The 23,622-nt window shown below is 43.5% G+C and overlaps 1 protein-coding gene across 3 annotated transcripts in view; it reads right to left on the bottom strand.

Moving 5' to 3' along the window:
- Positions 1-6,118: 6,118 nt before the first annotated feature.
- The window catches only part of LOC309860533 (uncharacterized protein), a gene marked incomplete at its 5' end in the record, with an annotated part of 143,575 nt that continues 126,071 nt past the window's right edge, over positions 6,119-23,622 (bottom strand). The window contains 3 exons of one of the 3 annotated variants that reach the window (XR_014309430.1): positions 6,119-6,205; positions 21,590-21,662; positions 21,922-22,192. Of the gene's footprint in view, positions 6,206-19,312; positions 19,541-21,589; positions 21,663-21,921; positions 22,193-23,622 lie in introns of those variants that run through there. The other 2 variants (XR_014309431.1, XR_014309429.1) reach the window with 2 other exon arrangements.

Genomic DNA, 23,622 nt, shown 5'->3' with positions numbered 1-23,622 from the left:
TCAACCACAAGAGTGGTTGGGGAACTTGGAAATGGTTGGGTATTTGGAAAATGACTATGATTCCCGCCCATATCAAGTCAGAGTTTGATTCCCGTTGAAGAGAACTGACCTTCAAGACAACGCGGAGATGTGACTATGAACTACTGTGGTAGTTTAGGGGATAAAAGCATGGTGGGAGTGTTAAAAATACTATCAGTTAAAGATGTGCCTCTGACCTATTTATGTTGTCTGAAACCTACTATGACTTCTCTGTCCCTGTCTTCTAGAGTTATGATGCCAGATGATATAAGGATGGTCACCTGTTAAAAAGCCGGATGGTGGGCTCCATGGGGTTTCACCTTACTATTCTTTTTACTTCCATGTTGGTTTTGAATTTTCTATCATTAAAAATAAAGAGAAAGAGAAAGAACTGTGGCCTCGGGTCCCAGAACAAATACTGTGGAGATCTCATTACCCAGGGTTCTTTTTTCTGAGTATGCCTGTCCTCAGCCTGGGTCCCCTCTTGAAAGACCCGCGGATCCCCTTACCCAAGAATCCAACACTGCCACTGGATGCAATCAGCAAGAGGTTCTTTATTGTTACGCAGGCGCCTGCGGGTGGTCAGCGCGCGCCTGCAGGTGGTCAGCAGCTCCTGCTAGCTGAGCACACCCGGCTGGGGTGGTGCCGGGTTTTTATAGACAGGTACAAACAAATTTTGGGTGGGGCGCAACTGATTGGTTGACAGAACTTTTGAAAAAGGCATACGTGGAGTTTGCTGATTGGCTTTGGGGACCCGTGCGCGCTAAGAGAGAGGCGGGAAGGGGGAAAAGGCTGATTGGTTCTGAGGGCCCCCGCGCGGGAGGAGAGAGGCAGGGAGGGGGAACAAGAAGGGGGAAGGTAGGAATGCCATCATGGCGTCTTCTATTATTTCTATAAGCCAAGCAGTTACAGAAGGGCAAAAGAGCAATTAATCACGCAATTAATAACCTAATCTACGCCTAAAAGCCAGCGGTTCACAGAAAAGCAAACAAGCGGTTAGTTATCCTATCTATCTTCTAGGGGAGGGGGCTTTCACTCTCATCCCCCAATGGCCTCCTTGAGCATTTCCATGTCTGAGAGCAAAGATCTGCCTTGGAGCACAAGTCTCAGGAAGGTGGATATGGCCACGCTCCCCTCGCCAGCATTTCAGAGGAGGGAAAGACAATCTCCAGCCTGTCTGAAAGAGAAACAAGGAGATGCTCACCAGGGCAGCTCACAGTCAGGGATCCATGGGGAGACAGGACCCATGTGTCCCAAACAAGACAGAATCAGGGTCAGCAGCTGACGGCTGGAATCCGTCAGGCCCCAAGATCACACCTGGGCCCACTCAACAGTTTCCGAATCTAGTTCGAAGAGGCCCTTTCCCTTAAAGATTCTCTTTTCTTCTCTGTTTCTTTTTTTGAGAATAGTTGACACCCAATGTTACATTAGTTTCAGGGGTACAACACAGCGATCTCACAAGCTTGTAAGTCTCCTGTGCCACCACAAGGGTGGCTACCGTCTGTCACCACACAATGCTGTTACAATAGCATTGACTCTTATTCCCTATGCTGTGCCTTTTATTCCAACTTATTCAGTCCAGACCGGAAGCCTGTGTCTCCCACTCCTCTTCTGGTGTGCCCTTCCCCCACCCCCTTTCCCTCTGGCAACCACTAGTTTGTTCTCTGTATTTACCTCAAGATTCTTGATGACTTCCAGAACAGAAGAGGGAGAGGCAGGGAGTTCAGGTACAAGATCAGAGACATGCAAGTGTGAGGGAAGCAGCTTAGGGTGGTCACCTGGAGAGCAGAAAGGGCGCTCCCTATCTTAAGACACATAGACAGTGGGACAGTCCTCTGCTCCCATATAGGGCACTCAAGCAAATTCACATGGGAGTAGGAGAAGGAAGTTACAAGGTCTCCCCTACTTTACTGAGAAGTAAGATGGTTCATCTGCCCAGAGGACTGTGGGAGTGTTTTCTGGCTTGAGGAGTGAGTGAGCTCCACTGCCTACCGTGACTGGACTTTGGGTAGCCGCCTGGGACAGTGCCGACCCAGGGCCTCCAGGGTGCCCCCAGCCAAGATGTCAAGTCAGGCGGCAGCAAAAAGAGTCGGGGGCACCTTTGTGGGGTTCTGAATATCACGGAAGGTTTTCATTCAGCTACAGGAAAATTCTCTGCCAAGGGGTATGGTTTCCTGCTGAGATATATAGAGTTCCTTGTTCTCAACCCTGGCTGCGCATTCAGATCACGTGGGAGATGAAAAGACCCAGGCCCGAGACCCTGCCCCTCACCAATCAAGTCAGCAGGCCTCAGGGGTAGGCCCGGGCTCTGGCCTTGTAAAAACTGCGGGTGATTCCAAGGTGCCCTTTTTAGAATCATTCAGGCCTGTGCTCATCTGTCACCCCCCAGAAAGGCTTTCTAGAGCAGCCCACAGAAGGAGCCTGCTTATTTTCTCTTCTGAGTACCTACGGATGACGGAGAGGACAAGATAGAGTTGTGTGTATGTTTTTATCGTCTTACTGCCTAATTGGAAAGTTCTGTACGGGAATGGACATCATTTAATCATCTATTTTGCTCACCACTGTACCCCCGCTCTACAAACCACTCCGGGCAGACAGGTGTCACTCACTAAATCTTGCTGAATGAATGCATTTGTAGGAAGCAGTTTTTATATATTTTATGATCCATTCACGGCTTGTGGTGGATGAATAATGTCTGTAAGATTGCGGAGGAGAGCGGATCAGAGTGGAGCCTGGCCCCAACCCCAGGCTTTGGAGGGACAACTTTCTTGTTGGGAGGTGGTAGAGTCCCTCAGCGATCACAGCGAGATGGCCCAGCAGCGCGCGGTACACAGCGCCATCTGCTGGAAAAAATAAAACAGGGCTTGTTTTTCTCCCATGCTGGAGGGTTGGTTGCCTGAAAGCGGCTCTTCTTGGAAAAGAGCAGAGAGAAGACAAGCTTCATCCTCAGTACCTTCACCCGTACGTGAGACACCATTGTGGATGAGTGTGTGTGTGTGTGTGTGTGTGTGTAATGATTAAGATTTTACCTAATGCAACAATTCAAAACCAAAAGTCACCACTCTTTTAGGATTGGTTCAGTGAAGAATCTCTGGGTCTGTGCCAGGAAAGTCAAACCCAAGAATCTTCAAATAACTCTCAGAAGTGAAAAATGTCAAGTCCCCGCTCTGCAGGAGACACTGCTCTCTCACCCCTTTCAACATCTGCTGTTCTGAGGCCAGACTGAGGTGACCACATAAAGGGCTAATTGATGGTCTTTGATCAATTTCCTGGAGCTAAAATGACAGGGGGCCCAGCTGTTAGCAGAGCTATTCCAAGTTCTTAAGCGGGTTTCCAAATGCTTACCGTATGTTCAGTAAACTTCAGGCTAGTTTATTATTTTTTATTGTAACCTGATCTTCAGAATGAAAGGGCCATCATCTCTCAATCTCTCTCAGACGTGCACACATACACACACACACACATCCCACACCCCATGCACACACAATGCCCAGATAGATACACACAGGACTTAATCTACCTAGAAGCTTCTCCTAGACCTTTACAAGAATATCGTTCTCTATTTCAACTCGAAAACACTGGATAAGGCCGGAAATAATTCCTGGGAGAACTGAAATTATTTAACCAAGAAGGAGAAAGTTGATTTAAAAGAATCTTCAAATAAAGAGCAAGCCTTGATTAGATGAAAATCGGACTAAAAGCTAGTCATACGGTGAGGGCTTCTACTTTATGAGGTTTGGTTCATCGACATCACGCTACCCTGTGTGATCGCAAATCCCACTGTAACAAGATTCTAAGGTCTGCCAAAAGTTGTTATGCCAACCATGGGCAACAGCTGTTCAGCACAGAGGTGATAACAATGATAACCAAAAAAATCAGTTTACCATGTGGCTGGAGAAGCTAAATTAAATATCAGGGAAAACTTCCCAATGGTGAGTGTTTATATTCTAGACCAAGCCATGGAGTGAAGCAGTGAAATACCTTTTCTGTGAGTCTTTTCAATATATGATAGATATTCATTTGAGATTTCTAGAATCTGAGTCTCAAAAATTGGAGGCACTGAAAAAATAAGTAAATTCTGCCATCATTCAAATATTTGATGAGTCCCTAGTCTTCATCAGGGCCAGTCTTGGTCCCTGGGGGCCATACAAGCCTATGCATGACCCAGTTCTGTCCTCTCAGGGAGTGAAGAATGATGCAAATAAGCCCTAACCACCCCAGGAAAGGTCACTTCTCAGGGTCATGACCAGGTTGTCCTTGACCGGCAGTGGAAAGATGGGTTGGATTTTGTTTGATGGGACAGGCCAGAGGGAGGTAAAGCAGGTGCAACCAGGCCAAGGTGATGGTGGGAACGTAGACCCAGCCCTAGGAATGCACAAGTCAGGTCTAAAGGATAGTGGGTCATGTGGGCTGGAGAAGAGATGTGTGGGGCGGAGTGGGGAAAGGTGAAGAGGGAAAGGTAGTTGTGAGTGGCCTTGAAGGCCAAGCTAAGGAATTTGGACTTGGTTCATGAGCAACAGACTGTTAATTATGACCTTCAAGATGCCAAAGGTCAAAAGGAATGGTGTGATTCACATATGTTCTGAGCCTGGGTGTTGGGTCTTGGAGGAGGTCCCCTCTGTGTCTTGGACATCTGGGTATAGCCATGGGAGGGGGGTCCTCTGCAGTCATGGGAAGATGCTGCATCCCACCAAACATGTTTGAAACCCAGCTCCGAAGGCATAACCTGAGCAGCATTGCCATGAAGTATAATTGATCAATTTCTACTTTATTACGTTTGTAAATTACAATCTTAAAGAGATAATAACCCTCTATTCTAGAGGTAAGAGGTCTATAAACCTCTGGTTATCTTTCTGGGGGTAATACCCTTCCTCGGTATTTTGAGACCAATGTATCTGTTACTTTAGATCTTTACCTACACTGTAATTGCTGCCTCTGAGAGGCCTAGTGCTATTTGGAAGCATTTAAAAAAATGAAATCCGGGGGCTCCTGGGTGGCTCTGTCTGTTGAGTGTTTGACTTTTTGATTTCAGCTCAGGTCATGATCTCAGGGTCATGGGATTGTGCCTTGCATGGGCCTCTGTGCTCAGTGCAGAGTCTGTTTGTCCCTTTCCCTCTGCTGCACTCACCACTCACATTCTGTCTCTCTCTGTCTAGCTCTCTTAAAATGAACGAATGAATGAATGAAATCTTAAAAACAAAATTGAAATCCTTCCCATACTTCTGGGACAACAGTGGCAAAGTGGTTAGAGTTGGGGTCTTGAGTCAGACTTCCTGGGTTCATTAAAACATATTTGTGGGCATATTACTTACTCTCTCTAGGCCTCCATTTCCTCATCTGTAAAATGGGCATAGTAATGGTACATACTTATTACCTGATAGGATTGTGAGGACTAAGTGACCTAAACATGTCAAGTGATCACAAGTGCCTAACACCGAGTCAAAGCCCGTAAATGCTCTCTTCAGTTTGCATCCTGTCCTTGGCTCACAGTCAGCCCATTTTGGTAACTGCCTAACTCCCACCTGGCCTGGTGCTCTGAATCTCGCATCAGGAGCCCCCTCTGGCTTGGCTCCTGCTACCTCCTGGCCCCCAGCTCCTACCCACCTTCTTCGCCTCCGTCCTCAACAGTACCAGCCTCTGCTAGAAATGTGCTTGGGCACGCTTCAGTGCCTCTGCGGGGATGTTCCCAGGACTTTCACCTCTCCCCTCCATCACTCGGACCCCGCACGGGGGTCCCCTCCCCTGGGAAGACGGCCTCGCTCGCACGCTACCCAGCCTCATCCCTCCACCCACCAGGGAGTGTGCACCGCCTGCTGTCATATTCCAACCCCTGCATCCGTGGCCCTGGGAGGCAATCGCACCTTTACAGGCTCGGGGCACCCAATACAGATTGGCTCACCTGGACAAAAAAGAGCGGAAACGATTCCAATCCACTTCGGAGCTCCAGGCATGTGGAAGATGCCGTCTCGGGGATTTCTGGTGGGAGCGGGGGACCCTCAGCCTCCGTAGGCAGCATTCCAAGATCCTTAGCCGGAGAGTTAAGAACTCCTGGGCCCAGAGGTGCAAGACCCGCGAGGAGGGAAAGAACAGGCGGAATAAGCACACACAGTCCCGTGGAGCGGGTCAATGCCGAAGATAGGAGACGGGGTGAATTCGAGGCTGGGGACGGGGCAGCAGAGATCTGGATCTGAGAAGAAGGCGGAGGGTAAGTGTGGGCCGGACAGTGTCCGCGGGATTCCAGGATAAGGACCTCGAAGATGCCCGAAAGTCCCTGTGGGGATCCAGAGCCTCCAAGCCGAGCCAGGTGAGGGGGAGGGCTCCGGAGTAAGCACCAGATGGGATAAACGACCCTACGTTCTTGGGAAAAGGACCTTCCTGGCACAGGTCTTATTCTGCTAGTTTTTAGGTTCTTTTTTAAAATTTTATTTTATTGGGGCGCCTGGGTGGCTCAGTGGGTTAAAGCCTCTGCCTTCGGCTCAGGTCATGATCCCAGCGTCCTGGGATCGAGCCCTGCATCGGGCTCTCTGCTCAGCAGGGAGCCTGCTTCCTCCTCTCTCTCTACCTGCCTCTCTACTTGTGATCTGTCAAATAAATAAATAAAATCTTTTCTTAAGTGTGTTTTATTTAAATTTTTTAAAAATTTTTAAAAATTTAAAAAAAATTTTTTTAATTTTATTTTTTAAATTTCTCTTTATTTAGGTTCTTTTACTATGACCCTTTAATAGTTCCTTATAGAATGCATAGCAAGTAAGGAAGCAAGGTACAGAACAAAAAAGATGAGTTACAGGCTCACCTGGACACCTGGGTTTGAATCCTGGATCCACTTGCTGCTAGTTCTGTGACTTGGGCATTTTCCTTACCTTCTCCAAGCCTCAGTTTCTTTATCTGTGGACTGGGAATAATGCAGGCTTCCTTTTGAGACAAGGTCAGTTTTATTTACATATAATTTACATACAATGAAAACATACCAATTTTAAGTGTTCAGTTTGATGAGTTTTATTCTATATGTATAATGGTGTAACCACCACCACAATGAAGATATTGAACATAATCACCTTAAAAAGTTTCTTTTGGGGAGTCTGGCTAGCTCAGTCAGAAGAACGTGTGACTCTTGATCTCAGGGACATGAGTTCGAGCCCCACATTGGGGGTAGAGATTACATTTTAAAATAATTAATTAATTAATTTTAAAAAGTTTCCCCCTGCCCCTTAGCGTCAATCCCCTCCTCCCACCCCAGCCCCTGGAAACTAGTGATGTTTTTTATTATCATGATTTTGCCGTTTCTAGCATTTCTTACATGTGGAACCATGCAGTATTATAATCTCTATGTCTACTATTTTTCCCCCCACTTTGCGTAACTCTTTTGAAATTTATCCATGTTGCCATTATCCAGAGTTCCTTCCTAGGTGGTCAGAGTACAGTGGTGTTTATAATTAACTGTCATGGCTAGTTACAGGTTTCTTGGTTGCTTTTCCCAATCCCACTGCCCCACTGGAGTAGCCTAAAACAAAAATCAAGTAAAATAAAATAAAATAAAATTGTTCATTCCTTTTTATTGGTAAGTAGTTTTCTATTTTATGAAAATTCTGCAATATCTTTGTCTCTTTTCACCAGTTGATGGACCTGTACTTCCAGTGTTTGGCCTTTATGAATAAAACTGTTATGACCATGGATATATAAGTCTTAAGACAGACATAGATTTTCATTTCTCTTGGGTAAACACCTGGGAGTAAAACTGCTAGGCATAGGACTGGTATAGGCTGAACTTCATAAAAAAGGGTTAATCTGGGGACACCTGGGTGGCTCAGTGGGTTAAGCCTCTGCCTTCAGCTCAGGTCATGATCTCAGGGTGCTGAGATTGAGCCCCACATGGGGCTCTCTGCTCAGCAGGGAGCCTGCTTCCCCCTCTCTCTCTGCCTGCCGCTCTGCCTACTTGTGATCTCTCTCTGTGTGTCAAATAAATACAAAAAATATTTAATTTTTTAAAAAAACGGTCAATCTGTTTTCCAAAATGGTGATATCATTTTACATTCTCACCAGGAATGTACGAGTGCCAACTGCATCAAATCTTCACCACCTTTTGATATTATGTGTCTTTTAAATTTTTTAAATTGTGAATTTTAAAATTTAAAATTTGTGATTTGCAAATATGTTCTCCCATTCTGTGGCTTGTCTCTTCATTTTTTAAACAATGCGTTTCCAAGAACCAAAGTTGTTAATTTTGATGAAGTCCAGTTTATTAATGTTCTCTTCTGTAGTTCATGGTTCCTGTGTCCCAGGTAAGAACTCTTGCGCTAACTCAAATCACTAAAATTTTTCTGGTATTCTCTTCTAAAAGGTTTACAGCTTTTCTTACCCTTAGGTCTTCTGATCCATTTAGGGTTGATTTTTATATATAAAGTGTGAAAAGGTCAAATTTTTGTTATTGTTGTTGTTGTTTGTTTTAACATTTGGATAACCAAAAATTTTAGCCCCCTTTGTGGAAAAGATTATTCTTTCCCCATGGAAATGCCTTGGTTTCTTTGCCAAAAACGAAATGGCCATACATGTGTAAGACTATTTCTGAACTCTCTCTAGTCTGATCTAGGATCTAGTTACCTATCTGCATCAATGCCACTATCTCTTCATAGTTGTAGATTATAACACATCTTGAAATAAGGTGGTATAACTCAAATGCTCTTCTTTTTAAAAATTGCTTTGCATTCCCATGTATGTTCTAGAACTAGCTTGTCAATTTCTACAAAAACCCTGCTAGAATTTTTATTGCAATTGTGTTGCAATAAAACTTATTGATATATAAATTGATATATTAATTTGAGAAGACTTGCCATCTTAACAATATCGAATCTTCTGACCCATGAACATAGTATATCTGCTCTTCCCTAATTCCTATCGGTAAGGTTTCATGATTTTCAGTGTATATGACTTGTGCATGTTTTATGAAATTTACAACAAAGAATTTAATATTTTAATGTTATTATATATGGCATTTTTATAATTTCAGTTTATGATTGTATTTAGTAATACAAATAGTTTTTCTAGATTGTTGTTATGCTGTGATCTTGCTAAATTCACTTTTCAACTAGTAACTTTTTTTCTAGATTCCTTCAGATTTTCTGCATCAAAAATTATGTCTTTTCTTTGTCTTGCCTTACTACACTGACTAACACCACCAATACAAGGCTGAATAGCAGTGATAAAAAAAAAATCCTAGATTTGTTTCCAATCTTTGGCATATAATTTTTCATCATTAAGTATAATTTTTTTGTTTTTTTTCATAGATACTTATTATTAGATTGAGGAAATTTTCTTCTACTTCTAGGGTTTTTTTTTTTTTAATCATGAATTGGTGTTGAATTTTGCCAAATGATTTACCTCATCTATTGATAGGAGCCTGTGGATTTTCATTTTTAGTCAGTCAATGTGGTGAATTGCATTGATTTTTTATTGTTAAACTGAATTTTCCTTCTTGGAACAAACTCTCCTTAGTTATGATGTGTTCTCTTTCTTTTGTAGATTGCTAGATTTGATTTGTTAAGAAATTTTGCATCTATGTTCATGAGATATTTATCTATACCTTGTAACGTTTGTGGTTTGGTATTGGCATTGTCTCATTTATGGAATCCATTGGACTCTACCTGGGATTCCCCCACTGTGGCCTGGAAACTTTCTCAAGGCATTACACTAGAACAATTAGAGGACTCATATTACTCATTTCTAGTTTCCCTGGGATCACTGTCCTTCATTTAGCATCATACTCTAGGTAGCCTTGTGTTCTCCAGAGCAATTTTTACCATCTAACTTGTCCCCATGTACTTTCTAAGTTTATCTCTTTATCAGCTCTCTCCTGCAGTAGAACACAAGCTCTTCGCCATTATTTGCCCAGGACCCAGGACAGTGCATGGCACAGAGCAGACACATAATGCAATGTATTATTTATGGAATGAACAAATGAGTACTTTGATTTGTTGTACTCTGTTGTTTTATCACTGATTTTTTCTCTTCTATGCTCTACCTGCCAAACTAGACCCATAGTTTCTTGAAGACACCTCTCTGATCACCAATTCAGGATTATTATGAAGAATAAATTAAATTACACGTATAAGGGTTTAGCATACACAGATGCTCAAAAGATGTCAAGTGCTTGTGAATGGATTTGCAAGGCAAGGTCCTTAGAGAAATACGATATCTAAGACACTAACTGAGACATACCATCAGCGTAGCTGCATGAAATGGCCATATTTTAAACTCTAGAATTCTGCAGGAAAGTGGTGGTATTTTTGCCACAGCCCACATCAAAGTCCAGATGGAGTGAGGGAGGGTTGGAAATAGAGCCCCATAACCCCCAGGAACTCTTAAGATTTCATCTCCTAAGTAGTATGGTCCATCTGTTTCTGCAACTTCTTTAGCAACTTAACAATTAAATCTTTAAATAGTAACTGCCAGCAACATTTCAGGGATTTTTGGTATTTTTTATTAGGTATAAGAGCCATGAAGGTAGCCCCTTAGAAACTGTTCTACTATTAGAGATGTCCATTCAGCTGCTCTGCTAGACCCATATGCCCTTTCAATCTGTCTCCTTAGGGGAGGTTTCCACTTGGTTACAATGAGCCAGCACTCACAGATCCTTGCACATGGACATCCATTATTTCTGCCAGTTCAACAGCCAACACCCCTTCCTGAGGCAGCAGCTACCTGGTGTTCCCTGGGACCCTTCCCAGTCTGAGACTAATGCCCCTTGGATAATTACTTATTTAGCAAATCATTCTGAAAAGCACATATCTTTTTTTTTTTTTTTAAGTATGTAGAAATAATGTTTATTCTTGCCACGTTGATCTCCTGGATGGTTTTATCTTTGAAGAGTTTTCTTAAAAAGGACAGAGGAAATGTTTTGTTACACACGTAGTCTGGTTAGAAATGTGTTGGTCACACCTGAAGATATGATGAGTGTGTTCACACATCATATCGATTTCTCAGATGACATTTTCCAAATCAGGCCTTTTTTATTTTCTTTTATTGATATTCCGAATATGACTCAAATCTCAGTCACCACCAGAATACCCAGTGCTGCTTATTATTCAAACTTCCAGTAGCTGGAATCCTAACCTCAGAAGATGTGTGTTCTTACGTTGTTGGTCATGATGAAATGACACCAGCAGATTGGAACAGGAGCCTTTGTGGTCTTCATTTTGCTTCTTGGGCTCCATCCTCAGGTTCCCAGTACTTGTGAATTCCAGATAGGACAACCATAGATATTTTCAGATTTTTCAGTCCTGATTTCTAAAATGTCCCTTTGTCCCCAAACATATCTACTTAAATAGCTGTTCTGATTTTTGGATTGGGATCCAAAATCACTGTAAGAATAGAGCCCTTGTTTTCATCACCTGAAGTCTTGTCTCCTTCAGCCCACCTCCTTTCTCCTTGTCCCTCTTGTTCTTCCTGTTTCTAGAATGTGAGTCTTAGTCTTTCAACCATTCCTTTGGCAAAATGATGACCTTTGCTCCAGATGACTACTGTACTAGACAATGTTATGCTTTTGGATTCTCTTGGGTCCCCTAACAAATATTATTTTGATGTGTTTGACTACACAAAAACACAGCACGGCAAGTGCTCAGGAGTTCCCCTCCCCTTCTCCACAGTCTCAAGGCCATAAGCCACTGAGTACCTGTGGAGCACCATGAACACTCAGCTCATGTTGAGACAACTCTGTGGCCTTCCTTACTCCCATGTTTTCCCTGGGGGGTGATGCTGGAGCCTTGCAGAGCCTTCTGCCCAAGATCTCACCCTTGCTTGGTGTTACAGGTTGAATTTGCCTCCCTGCTATGGCCCAGGTCATATGTTGAAGTCCTGACCTCCAGTAACAAAGAATGTGACCTTACTTGGAAATATGGTAATTACAGATAAAGTAATTAAGATGAAGTTATGATGGAGTAGGGTGGGCCGTAATCCAATATGACTTGCATCCTTATATAAAGGGGAAATTGGAGCACAAAGACATACACACGTGCAGAATACCATGTGAACATGAAGGCAGAGATTAGGGCAAAACATCTACAAGCCCAGGAAGACCAAAGATCTCCAGCAAACCACCAGAAGCTGGGAGAGAGACATGGATTCTTCCTTGTAGCCCCCAGAAGGAACTAACCCAGGTAAGACCTTGGACTTCTAGCCTCCAAATCTGTAAGAATACATCCCTGTTGTACAAGCCACCCAGATTGCAGTATTTTGTAATGGCAGTCCTGGGTGACCAACACACTTGGTTTCCTACCTTTCCCTATCCCACTTCCTGGGCACCTTGGATACATGCCAGACTCCAGATGTGTCTCACCAGCCCAGACCTCTCCCAAGCTAGACAGCAGAGCCAGCTGCCCACTGGACCACTGCATCTGGACATCCCTCAGATATTTTAAACTGAATGTGACAAAATCAGACTCTCACTACAGTTGTCTCTGTGCAACCCAACCCTGCTCCTCTAAAGTATAATGGCACCATTGAGCTTCAGATGGCTCCTGTCAAAAATTTGAAAACTACTGTTGCTCCGTTAGAGCTCATTGTTGTCCAAAACCTGTCAGATTCCCCCTCAGCAACCAGGTCTGTCCTCCTGATCCCATTCCTCCCCGCCACTGCCCTGGCTAGTCCTTCATTTATCTCTCTTTGATGATGACCTTAGTCTTCTTGTCCTGTCCCTATCCTTCCCTATCCTATCCCCATAGAACTGCCAGAGTGGTTCCATGACAGAATCTAATCATGTTCCTCTTTCTTAAAACATGTCAATGTCTCTATCACCAACAGATGAGATCCAAACTCCTTGACATGGGGAGCCCAGCGCGCGCCCCACATGGCATTTTCCTCAGGGGCCTTACCCAATCCTCAGGAGTTCCTTGGGCATATTTGCCATGCGCTCTCCTGCCTCCTGCTGTACCCCTCTTTTTAAATCTAGAACCATCCCCCCTACTTCATCCTGTGGCTGACTAATTCTCACTCACCCTCCAGTCTCTTCTGAAGCTTGACCAGCTCCATGGACCCCCCACACACTCCACCTGCCACCTCTGCTGTGCCCTGGATATCTTGGCCACACTCCAGGATGAAGTCCATAACTGAATTGTAATTATTTGCTCATCTCACTAGACTGTGAACTCTGTGAGGAGCAAAGGAGAGCACAAGGCCAGAACCCGAGAGGGGGAGCTGGGCGGAGTCTAGAGGAAGTTTTTTCCCAAACCCTGCTTTGTTGTTCTACCAGCAGTGTTTCCTTTGATAGTGTGTTCCTGAACACGGTAAGTCCAAAATAAACCTCATCTCCATCCCTCCTGACCGGTATTGCCCTTTCCTAGGACAGGCAGACTATCATGTCTATTACTCTGGTGACAAAGGAAAGACAAGCTTCCTATCAAGGCTTTAGCGGTTTATGGTCATCTTCTTGAGTTAATGAGGAGGGTGAAATCAGAATGCAGGAAGGTGAAATTAAGCTCATCTCTGGGCCTATCACTCTTTTTGTTTTGTACCTCTTGTCTCTTGCTTTACCGTAAAGATTTCCATCTCTGAAGAAATGAGAAGTCATTTGGACTTTGAGGTTAGAATGCAGGTAATAGGTATCCTCAGTGCATCCTTTGTATAAAACACATTTTATTTCATCCTTATTGAGTTTACACTGGAAAGTTTGTGCTCTGTGACTCATTTCATTAGGTAAGCATTTACTGAGCACCTACTAAGTTCCAGGCACCGGGACTCCATTCTGGGGATGCAGAATTGACTAAGAAATGGAACTTCTTCCCTAGCAGACACCAACACATTAAAGAGAACATGATGTGGCTGGCAGATGGCTAGGGGGTTCCCCAATCTTTCTTCTTTCCTTCTTCACAGTAACAAAGTTTTCTTAGCCTTGTTGGGCACCTGAGGCAGATAGTGAGAGGGGGCTGGGACTCTAAGAGGCCATCAGGAAAGAGTGACAATGGTGGTAGAAGGGGTGGGGGGGGGGCAGGTAGCTCTCAAGAGTAGAGACAGGAGAAACTTTCAACCATAACATGTGACCCAGACTTCAGAAATGAATATTGTATTTTTGTTAAATGATTTTTGGGGGGAATCTAATTGAGATGATTCTGTGGCTTTTCTTTGTTAAGTTCTTAATAAAGTGAATTACATTAATTGATGTTTGAATATTAAACCCATCTTGCTCATATGGGATAAACCCCATTTGGTCATGATTTATGTATTGTTAGATCTGAACTGACGAAATTTTATTTAGAATTTTTATAGCTACATTTATTATAGATTTTGGTCTATAGGGGCATCTGGGAGGCTCAATTGGTTAAGCATCTGCCTGGGGCTCAGGTCATGATCCTAGGGTCCTAGGATTGAGTTCCATATCTGGCTCCCTGCTCAGTGGGGAACCTGCTTCTCCTTCTGCCTGCCATTCCCCCTCCTTGTACGTGCTCTTTGTCTCTGTCTGTCTGTCTCTCTGTGTCAAATAAATAAATAAAATCTTTTAAAAATCAAGACTTTGTTTCTTTTGATGGCTGCATAGTATTCCATAGTGTATATATACCACATCTTCTTGATCCATTCATCTGTTGATGGACATCTAGGTTCTTTCCATAGTTTGGCTATTGTGGACATTGCTGCTATAAACATTCGGGTGCACGTGCCCCTTTGGATCACTACATTTGTATCTTTAGGGTAAATACCCAATAGTGCAATTGCTAGGAGAAGAATAAATGAAACAAGATGGGATTGGGAGGGAGACAAACCATAAGTGACTCTTAATCTCACAAAACAAACTGAGGGTTGCTGGGGGGAGGGGGTTTGGGAGAAGGGGGTGGGATTATGGACATTGGGGAGGGTATGTGCTTTGGTGAGTGCTGTGAAGTGTGTAAACCTGGTGATTCACAGACCTGTACCCCTGGGGATAAAAATATATGTTTATAAAAAATAAAAAATTTAAAAAATAAATAAATAAATAAATTTTTAAAAAAACAAAAATCAAGACTTTGGACTGTAGTTTTCTTATAAAGTCTTTGTCTGATTTTGGAGTCAGAGTAATATTGGTTTCATAAAATGAATTGGGAAGTCTTGGATTTCCTGGAAGATGTGGTGTTGATTTGGTATTATTTCTTACTTAAATGTTTGATGGAATTGACTAATGAAGCATGTGGGACAGGAAGTTTCTTTGTGGGAAGGTTTTTAACTACGAATTTAATTTCTTTAGGAGATTTTGGGCTGTTCAGGTTCTCTATGTCTTCCTGAGTGAGCCCTGTCAGTTTGTGTTTATCCATTGCACGTAAATTGTCAACTTTATTGACATGAAGTTGTTCATTTATTTTATTATTATTTTGTAAATCGCTGCAGGATCTGTAGCAATGGTGCCTCTCTCATTCCTGATATTGGTAATTTGTGCTTTTTCTCTTTTCTTTCTGATCAGTTCCGCTAGAGGTTTATCAATTTTATTGATCTTCTCAAAGTGTTTGGTTTCATCAACTTTTCTGTATTTTTTTCTGTGTTTTTTTCTTTCATTGATTTTTATTCTCACCTTTATTATTATTTTCTCCTTTTTTCTTTTTTTAAATTTTTAAAAAAATTTTTTAAAGATTTTATTTATTTATTTGACAGACAGAGATCACAAGTAGGCAGAGAGGCAGGCAGAGAGAGAGGGGGAAGCAGGCTCCCTGCCGAGCAGAGAGCCTGATGTGGGGCTCCATCCCAGGACCCTGAGATCATGACCTGAGCCGAAGGCAGAGGCTTTAACCCACTAAGCCACCCAGGCACCCCTATTTTCTTTGGATTTCACTTGCTTTTCTTTTTCTGGTTTCTTAAAATGAAAGCTAAAAGTCCTTTGAAACGTTTCTTCTTTCAAAATAGAAGGATTGGGTGCTATGAGATTCCTTTTAAGTATTTCATTAGCAGAATTCCACAAATTTCGTGTTTTCATTTTCATTAAGTTCTATTTTGCCTTTTGATTCTTCCTTGACTGGTGAGTTAGTCAAAGCGTAGTATTTCATTTCCACATCCCTGGGATTTCAGAGATCTTTTTATTACTGATTTCTAATTTAATTTCACCATTGTCAGGAAACATAATTTGTGTCACCTGAATTCCTTTAATATTTATTGAGTCTTATTTTGTTGCCCAGAATATGGTCTCGTCTTTTAAGTGTTCTACGTGCCCTTGAAAAGAATGTGTCCTATGTTGCTGCGGTTCTGTTTCAGGGTAAGTAGGTGGTGTGTTGTTCAACTTTCTGTATTACCTCTGGTTGGCTGACTACTTGTCTTGTCAGTTATTGAGGGGGGATTGACCATAACTGTGGACTTATTACTCCTGATAGTTCAATCAGGTTTTGCTTTGTTTATTTTAAATCCCTGTTATTAGATGCATAAACATTTCAGATTTTTATGTTCTCTTGATAAGGTGACCCCTTTGTCATTAAGAAATTGCCTTTTTAAAATTCCTGGTAATCTTCTTTGCTCTGAAACATACTCTGTCTAATATTAATATAGCTACTCCAACTTTCTTTTGATTAAGGTTCATATTATCTAGCTTTCTCCGTCCTTTTACTTTTAACCCATTTGTGTCCTTATATTTCAAGTGTATTTATGAAAAGCACTAAACAGCCGGTCTTCCCTTCTAATGCAACCTGACAGTCTCCGCTCTTACTTCGTCCCCTTACAGGTAACATGATTACTGATACCGTTTGCGTAAATCTACCGAGTCACTGTTTGTTGTCTTGATTTACCATTCTTCTCTTTTTTCTCTTTTACTGCCTTCTTTTGGATAACTTAAATATTTTTAATGATTCCATAGATGTCCTCTCCTGGCTTATGAATCATAATTCTTTGTTTTATTAGTGGTTTTATTTATTTATTTATTTATTTATTTATTTATCTTTTATTAGGAGTCAGAATGTATATTTTAATTTATCAGTCTACCTTCCAGTGATAATATCTTGCTTCATATATAGGACGCAGACCTTTCAATAGTGTATTTTCATTTCTCCCCTCCAGCACTTTGTGCATCTAGCACAAGTCCAGAAAGTGATTCTTTATTTCAGTTGGTCACTTATTATAATACTCCTAGTAACATGACAGTAGCTGGCATATATTGAGCAAGGCATTAGGGTAAATGCTTTACATGTATTAGCCCATTCTCATTTGGGAATTTGTTTCATCCAAATAATCTCAGAGAAGCATCTCCCTGTTAGAAAATATATAAACAACATTTCTGAGCACTCACTCTGTGCCCGGTGCTGTTCCAGCTGAATGGAGTACGTGCACGGATTCATTTAACCTTAGTAATAACCTTACAAGGAAGGTGGAGGGAATTCAAGCAGCTTGCTCAAGACTGGTATTTGAGTCTAGCAGTCTGACTCCAGAATCTGCCTTCTTAACTGGTACACTATTAATAGGGACTATATTAATCTATTAAATTAAAATAAATAATTGTAGGAGATAGGTGGTGGGGGAGGGGTAATGGGCGATGGGTATTAAGGAAGCACTTGATAGAATGAGCACTGGGGTGTCATGTGCAACTGACGAATCACTAAATTCCACCCCTGAAATTAACAATACAGTATATGTTAGCTATGTTGAATTTAAATAATTTTTAAAATAGAAATTAATTAATTAATTAATTAATTAAAATAAATAATTTTAATATTTTTAGAAGGAGGTACTCCCTGTCAGGATAACAGATAAACACAAGTAGGAAGTTATCTCTGCTCTCTGAATGGAACATTTTTCTTTTGAAGACCCACACACTCGTCCCTAATTTGAGGCTTGCTTTTTCTCATAGCTCATGGAGATCATACACTCAGACCTCTTAGCTGTCTGTTTCCTCAGATCAAAGTCTGGGGTTCACTTTAAAAATCAGATGTATGTTTTACGAGCGTGGTCTTACTTCACTAAATTTCTTTTTTTTTTAATAAGCTGTTCAGTAAAAGTCATGGACCAAGAATCATGAAGTTAAAAATAAAAGGCCAAAAATGTATTCTACCATCTGAGTTCTCCTTTTACTTTTAGAGTCTCATATGGGATTTATGCTTTAGAATCATATTTCTCTTCCTTATGACCCAGCAATTGCACTACTAGGTATTTACCCAGAAGATACAAACATAGTGATTTGAAGGGGGCATATGGCCCAGTGTTCATAGCATGAATGTCCAACAAAAGACAAACTATGGAAAGAGCCCAGATGTCCATCAGCAGATTAATGGATACAGAAGATGTATATATATATGAATATTATTCAGCCATCCAAAAAGTGAAATCTTGCCATTTGCAACAACATGGATGGAACTAGAAGGGATTATGCTAAATGAAACCAGTCAGTCAGAGAAAGACAAATACCATATGATTTCACTCATATGTGGAATTTAAGAAACAAAACAGGTGGACATAGGGGAAGGGAAAGAAAAATAAAATAAGATAAAAACAGAGAAGGAGGCAAACCATAAGAGACGCTGAACTACAGGGAACAGACGGAGGGTTGCTGGAGGGGAGGTGGGTAGTGGGAAAGGATAACTGGGTGACGGGCATGAAGGAAGGCACGTGATATGATGAGCACTGGGTATTTTATAAGACTGATGAATCGCTGAACTCTACCTCTGAAACTGACAATACACTATGTTAATTAAATTGAATTTAAGTAAAAAAAAAATGTTTAAATCATTGCTTCTAGTTCTAGAGGAAATACGGTGGATGGGAGCAGTTAGCAGAATGCTTGTTTCTTGAATAAAAGAAGGCTCGATCAACATACACTAAAGTACTTGTGCCAGGAACCATGTTATGCACTGTTTATCCTACAGGACTGTACACTGTGGAAGGTGTTCTCAGTTCCATTTTACAGATGAAGAAACTGAGGCTCAGGTTTACACACATGGGCGAGAAGAACTGTGAGACCAGGTTCTCCCTTCAGCACATCCTGTGCTTCCTCTGGTACCCTTTACCATCACATAGAGAATCCATTATTGTTTTCTTCCTACCCATTCTTATTTCTTAACTATAAAGGCTAAAGTAAATTAAAAATAACTTAAACTTGCAGTTTCTCATTTTAAATGGAAGGATATTTCTGAAGAAGTCGAGAAAGGAAATGTGATCTGAAGTCGATGCTTGCCAGGGTGATGTTGGGAAATGCCATCGCGATTTGGGGCTAGGACGCAGATGGCTGTCACCAGCATTTAAGGGGAAAGGTGGCAGCTGAGACATACCTCACGGACACTTTACGTGCACAATTGCATTGTTCCACTTTGGTCAGCAGGTGGCAATATTGTGTCACAAGGAACATTCATTGTTACTCTGGGATTGCAGTGACTTTGTTTTCACGTCAGTAACTTTATTTACAATAAAATAGTGGGCTCTGTTTTGATCTCTTGAATTCTATTTCTTCCATGAACGAGGCAGCACAAATATTTCAGGCAGCTTTTTTGCAGCGGTGCTAGGACAGCAGGCTGCTCGCCCTTGGACCTCAGTGAAGGATGGGACCCACATTCTTTAACTCTTGCAGGAAAGCCACTGGACCCTGATGGTGACCCCTTGACTCCTGCAAGCAGGTGCCAGTCACAGGGTTCAGAGTCACCTAATGGAAAGGTAGGTTCTTTGAGCGGCGATGGAGATTATAGTAACATCTCATTTTTTTAGAGATCCCCCCAATTCAAAAATTTCAGTTAAGATCCCATTCTAAAAGTCAAGCAAGGTGGGGTGGGGGGAAGCAGTTACACCAAGAAGATGGTTGCAGAGTGGGAACCTAGGACAAATTCATGTCATTTATGTCCGAGAGAGACCCTGAGCTCCTTACTAAGAGCTGCTTACTCTTAGTTCCAATTTAATTCTAATCAGGCTATTTCCTTATCTGATGCGTAGCAGAATTGGAAGAGGGAACAGTTTTGGGGGGCAGGTGCGAATACACATTCAAGTTCAGAAATCAGGGTAGTAGGCCTGAGAATAGAAAGACGAAAAGAACAAAAATGAGACTAAAGGCCCAGGAATACTGGGCTAGGACAGACAGTCTCCGGGGGTGGGGGACTGTCACTGTCACAGGGCTCAGCCTCGTTATAAAGGCCCCCGAGCCTTCTATCTGAGCCAGAGTTCTAGCTGCAATGCTCTGTTTCATAAGGCGAGTAGTGTGTAATAAGACAGAGATTAAGAGATTTCTACCCAAGTGGGGAAAGAGAAAAAATGGGTTGCTGCAAAGCATGGTTTCAGCGACTGGCAAATGAACTCCTCATGCAGCGAGAGGCAGCGTGAGCCCTTGGACCCGGGAGGCAGACAGAGCTGGGCTCAGATCCCAGCCAAGACAGGTTCAAGGAGCACCAGTAGGCTGCTCAAGCTTGTTAAGCCTTGGCTTCCTCATCTTTGGAATGGGGATTAGAGGGTTTTGGGGAGCACGCAGTGCTTAGCCCTGGCTGGGCATACATCAACCCCAGCTATCATTTTTTATTCCAGGTAAACCAAAGTGTAATGTGTGGTCATGACCTCTACCACTGTTGGGATCCCTAGGACTACAGCCATGCCTTGGATTGCCCCATTCCCAGACAGAGGCCCCACAATGGCGCCCAGGGTTCTGGCTGTCGCCCACAGGACACTGTTCTCTGTGCTTTTTGCAAAGCATGGCTGGGGGCCCGGCCCACCTCTGTAGTTGAGGATCCCGAGCCATATGGCCCCCCTGCGTCCTGCACCCTTGGCCGCTCTCAGTGCTGCTTCCATCTTGTGCCTGGACGCGTCCCATTCCCCTCAGCAGGGGTTCCACTAGGCCTGACATTATTGACCTTATGGCGACCCTCCCATTCAGCTTCCAGCAGAGCATCAGCAAAGCCAGTGCTGCCAGATTGAGCCCTGCCTCGTGGACCGCACTGACCTCAGGATGAGTCTTCCATCCCGGGAGTCCTTGACAGGCTCAACCCTGTCCCCTTCTGAATGTGAGATTCTCATCCCCCATACCAGCTCTCTTTGTTTCCCCAGGGAAAGTATTTGAGCCCCTGGTGGTATTGACGATAGCTCAGGGTTCCTGCACTGGGTTACAACGTAGACCCCCCAGGTGTGCCTGGTTCCCAGACAGACTCCATCATTTCCTGTGGCCGTGGTTACCAAGTACCATAAACTGGGTGGCTTGGGTCAACAGAAATTTATCCCTTCACAGTTTTTGAGGCCAGAAGTCTAAAATCAAGGTGTTGGCAGGGTCATGCTTCCTCTGAAGGTTCTAGAAGAGAATCTTCCCCGGCCTCTTCCAGCTTCTGGAGGCTCCAGACATGCCTTAGCTTGTGGCTGCATCGCTCTACCTTCTGCCTTTCTGTGTTGTCTCTTCTTCTGTCTCTTTTAAGGACATAAGTCACAGGATAGAGGGCCCATCAGGGTAATCCATGATGATTTCATCTCCAGATCCTTAACTTCATGACATCTGCAAAGCCCTTTTTCCAGACAAGGTCACACTTGCAGGTACCCTATCTTTTGGGGGCCACTCATTCAACCCAGTACACACTTCATGCCTTGATGACCACTAAAGATGGAGGGAGAGCAGCAGAGGAAGGCTCTGGAGTCTCTAGTTCAGGTTTGCCTGGGCTCTTATACGAATCCATTTGAGGGACCTACTCACCTTGCTCCTCCCCACTTCCTTCTTTCTTCTTAGTCCCAGGGTCTTCTACCAATCCAGGCCATGGTCATGCACGCTAACAACAATTAGAAAGATCTTGAGCATCTCAAGATGGGCCCATGGGAGACCCTGCGGTCCCCACCCTCATGCCACATGGTTTCCCCAAAGCAGACCCTGTGAGTTCTGCTAGGAGAGCCCCAGCACCCCTTAACACTCTTATCTTCAATCTCTGAAACTGGCTGTACCCCAGTGTTCTTCCTTGGATGTTTCCGTCACCCCCAGAGCATGCAACTAGAGCCTCCCCAAGCTGTGTGTGTTAAACTACCTCTACTTACCAAGAAAGACCAGCACACACGCATCAATGCTTCAAGGTAAAGACCACCACCGTTAATCCCCACAGGTATTCAGAAAAGGATGTATCCAAATTAGACTTCTGGACGCTGGCATCTCTTTTCCTAGGGATTTTCAGTATTTGAGCAATGATCTACATTTCCCTTCTCATCACTTGCCTTATAATTTAAATGTTTCCGTGCCACTTCAGGTTGTGATTTGTTGATGTTAAAGGAAACATTCAGAAGTCTCGTGGGAGGTGGGACGACTTCTCATCTGACAGGACGGTCCCTGACATTGTAGGGTGTCTCTTGGCCCCGCCCCCTTCCAGGCCAGCCGTGCTTCCTCTCCAGTAAAAACCAACCGCCCCTCTGCTGGGCGGGGGCAGAGGCAGAGCAGGGCAAGCCTTCCTGCACAGAGCTTGGAAGCACCCAGGCTTGTCTACGGGTTTCTCTGAGATTTCTTCCCAGCTCCACTAATAAGAGTCTTCCCCACCTTAAAGTAACTGCCGATCTTGGTTCTCTGATACACGTCTTGAAGCCTATTCGTTGATACCACTGGTGGGTGCCACATAGACTGCAGGTTTCAGTCTTAACAACATTCAGTCGTTTGAAGACCTGCCCAAATTTACATCTAGATGTGGAAATTGACCTAGGTGCAGATGGACATATCTGCTGAGCCCAAGTAAAGGCAAAGCAACCCTTCAGCTCTTTCTAACTCTACCAAACCAAGGTCTCTGATAGGGACTTCTGCCCGGGTCCCCAGTTTTGCTGGTTGGGTTTTCCCCGGGGCTGCTAACTTCACATCTGCATTGTTAATTTTGCGCATTCCCAGGGGGCCTGTGTCTCCCTGGGGTGGGGAAGAGATCTTAGAATTGTTGCTTTTCCCAGCAAGGTTATCCGGCCACTGGCAGCCAGGCACTCCCACACCGTCCACTTGGAGCCTGCTTGCACCTGCCTTGCTGTGCCGGCAGGTAACTCCCGGAAGTTGTAACCAGAGGAGGAGGGGGAGGAGATGGAGCTGTTTCCTGATGGGTAAATATTGACTTGTGGTTTTGTATCATGGCAATCAAGGCCTTTCTTGCCCTGGCTCTCCCACACTGTGACTCCTACTCCCTTCCATACACTGCCCCCCACTGTTCAGTGGCACCAATGTTTAGATTTCGCATAACCTGAAAAAGAAGCATTATAAATACTCCTTTTTTTTTTTTTTTTTGCTCAGGTCCTTATCTTGGATTGTCTTTCCTCTGCTTCTCTGTCTGGTAGAAGCCTTCTCCTACTTCCAGGCCTCGGAGAAAGCATGATGGCTCAGCCCAACTAACACTCTATCCCACACAGCAGGGATACGTGTCACGCAGCCTACGTAGGATCAGGTGTCTTGGCAGCTTTGGGCCACCTGCCTTTGGGAGTCTCGGTTAGCTGCTCCTCACATGTGCTCTCTTAGCATCTGGGCAAATGTTTCCCCAAAGCCCTGTCTCTGTATCATCAGGGCCCCTTACGATGGGGCAGGCTGGGAGCCTCTGAAGGGCCTGGCCAGGCTTTGGTTTGATTGCTTGTGGCCCCTGATACTGAGCACAATAGAGAGCACAGACAAAACATGTTTCATTAAAACTGATTGAATTAATTCGAATTTCAAAGCTGAAGAAAAGATAATTTACTCTAGATCATCTACTTCAGAAATGATCCCAGGTCCAGAGAGGCAAAGCT

Source organism: Mustela nivalis (genome assembly GCF_964662115.1).
Source record: "Mustela nivalis genome assembly, chromosome: 2".
NCBI classification, from domain to species: Eukaryota; Metazoa; Chordata; class Mammalia; order Carnivora; family Mustelidae; genus Mustela; species Mustela nivalis.
Note: the sequence above shows the minus strand (reverse complement) of the source record. Positions and strands in the feature narration are given on the sequence as shown.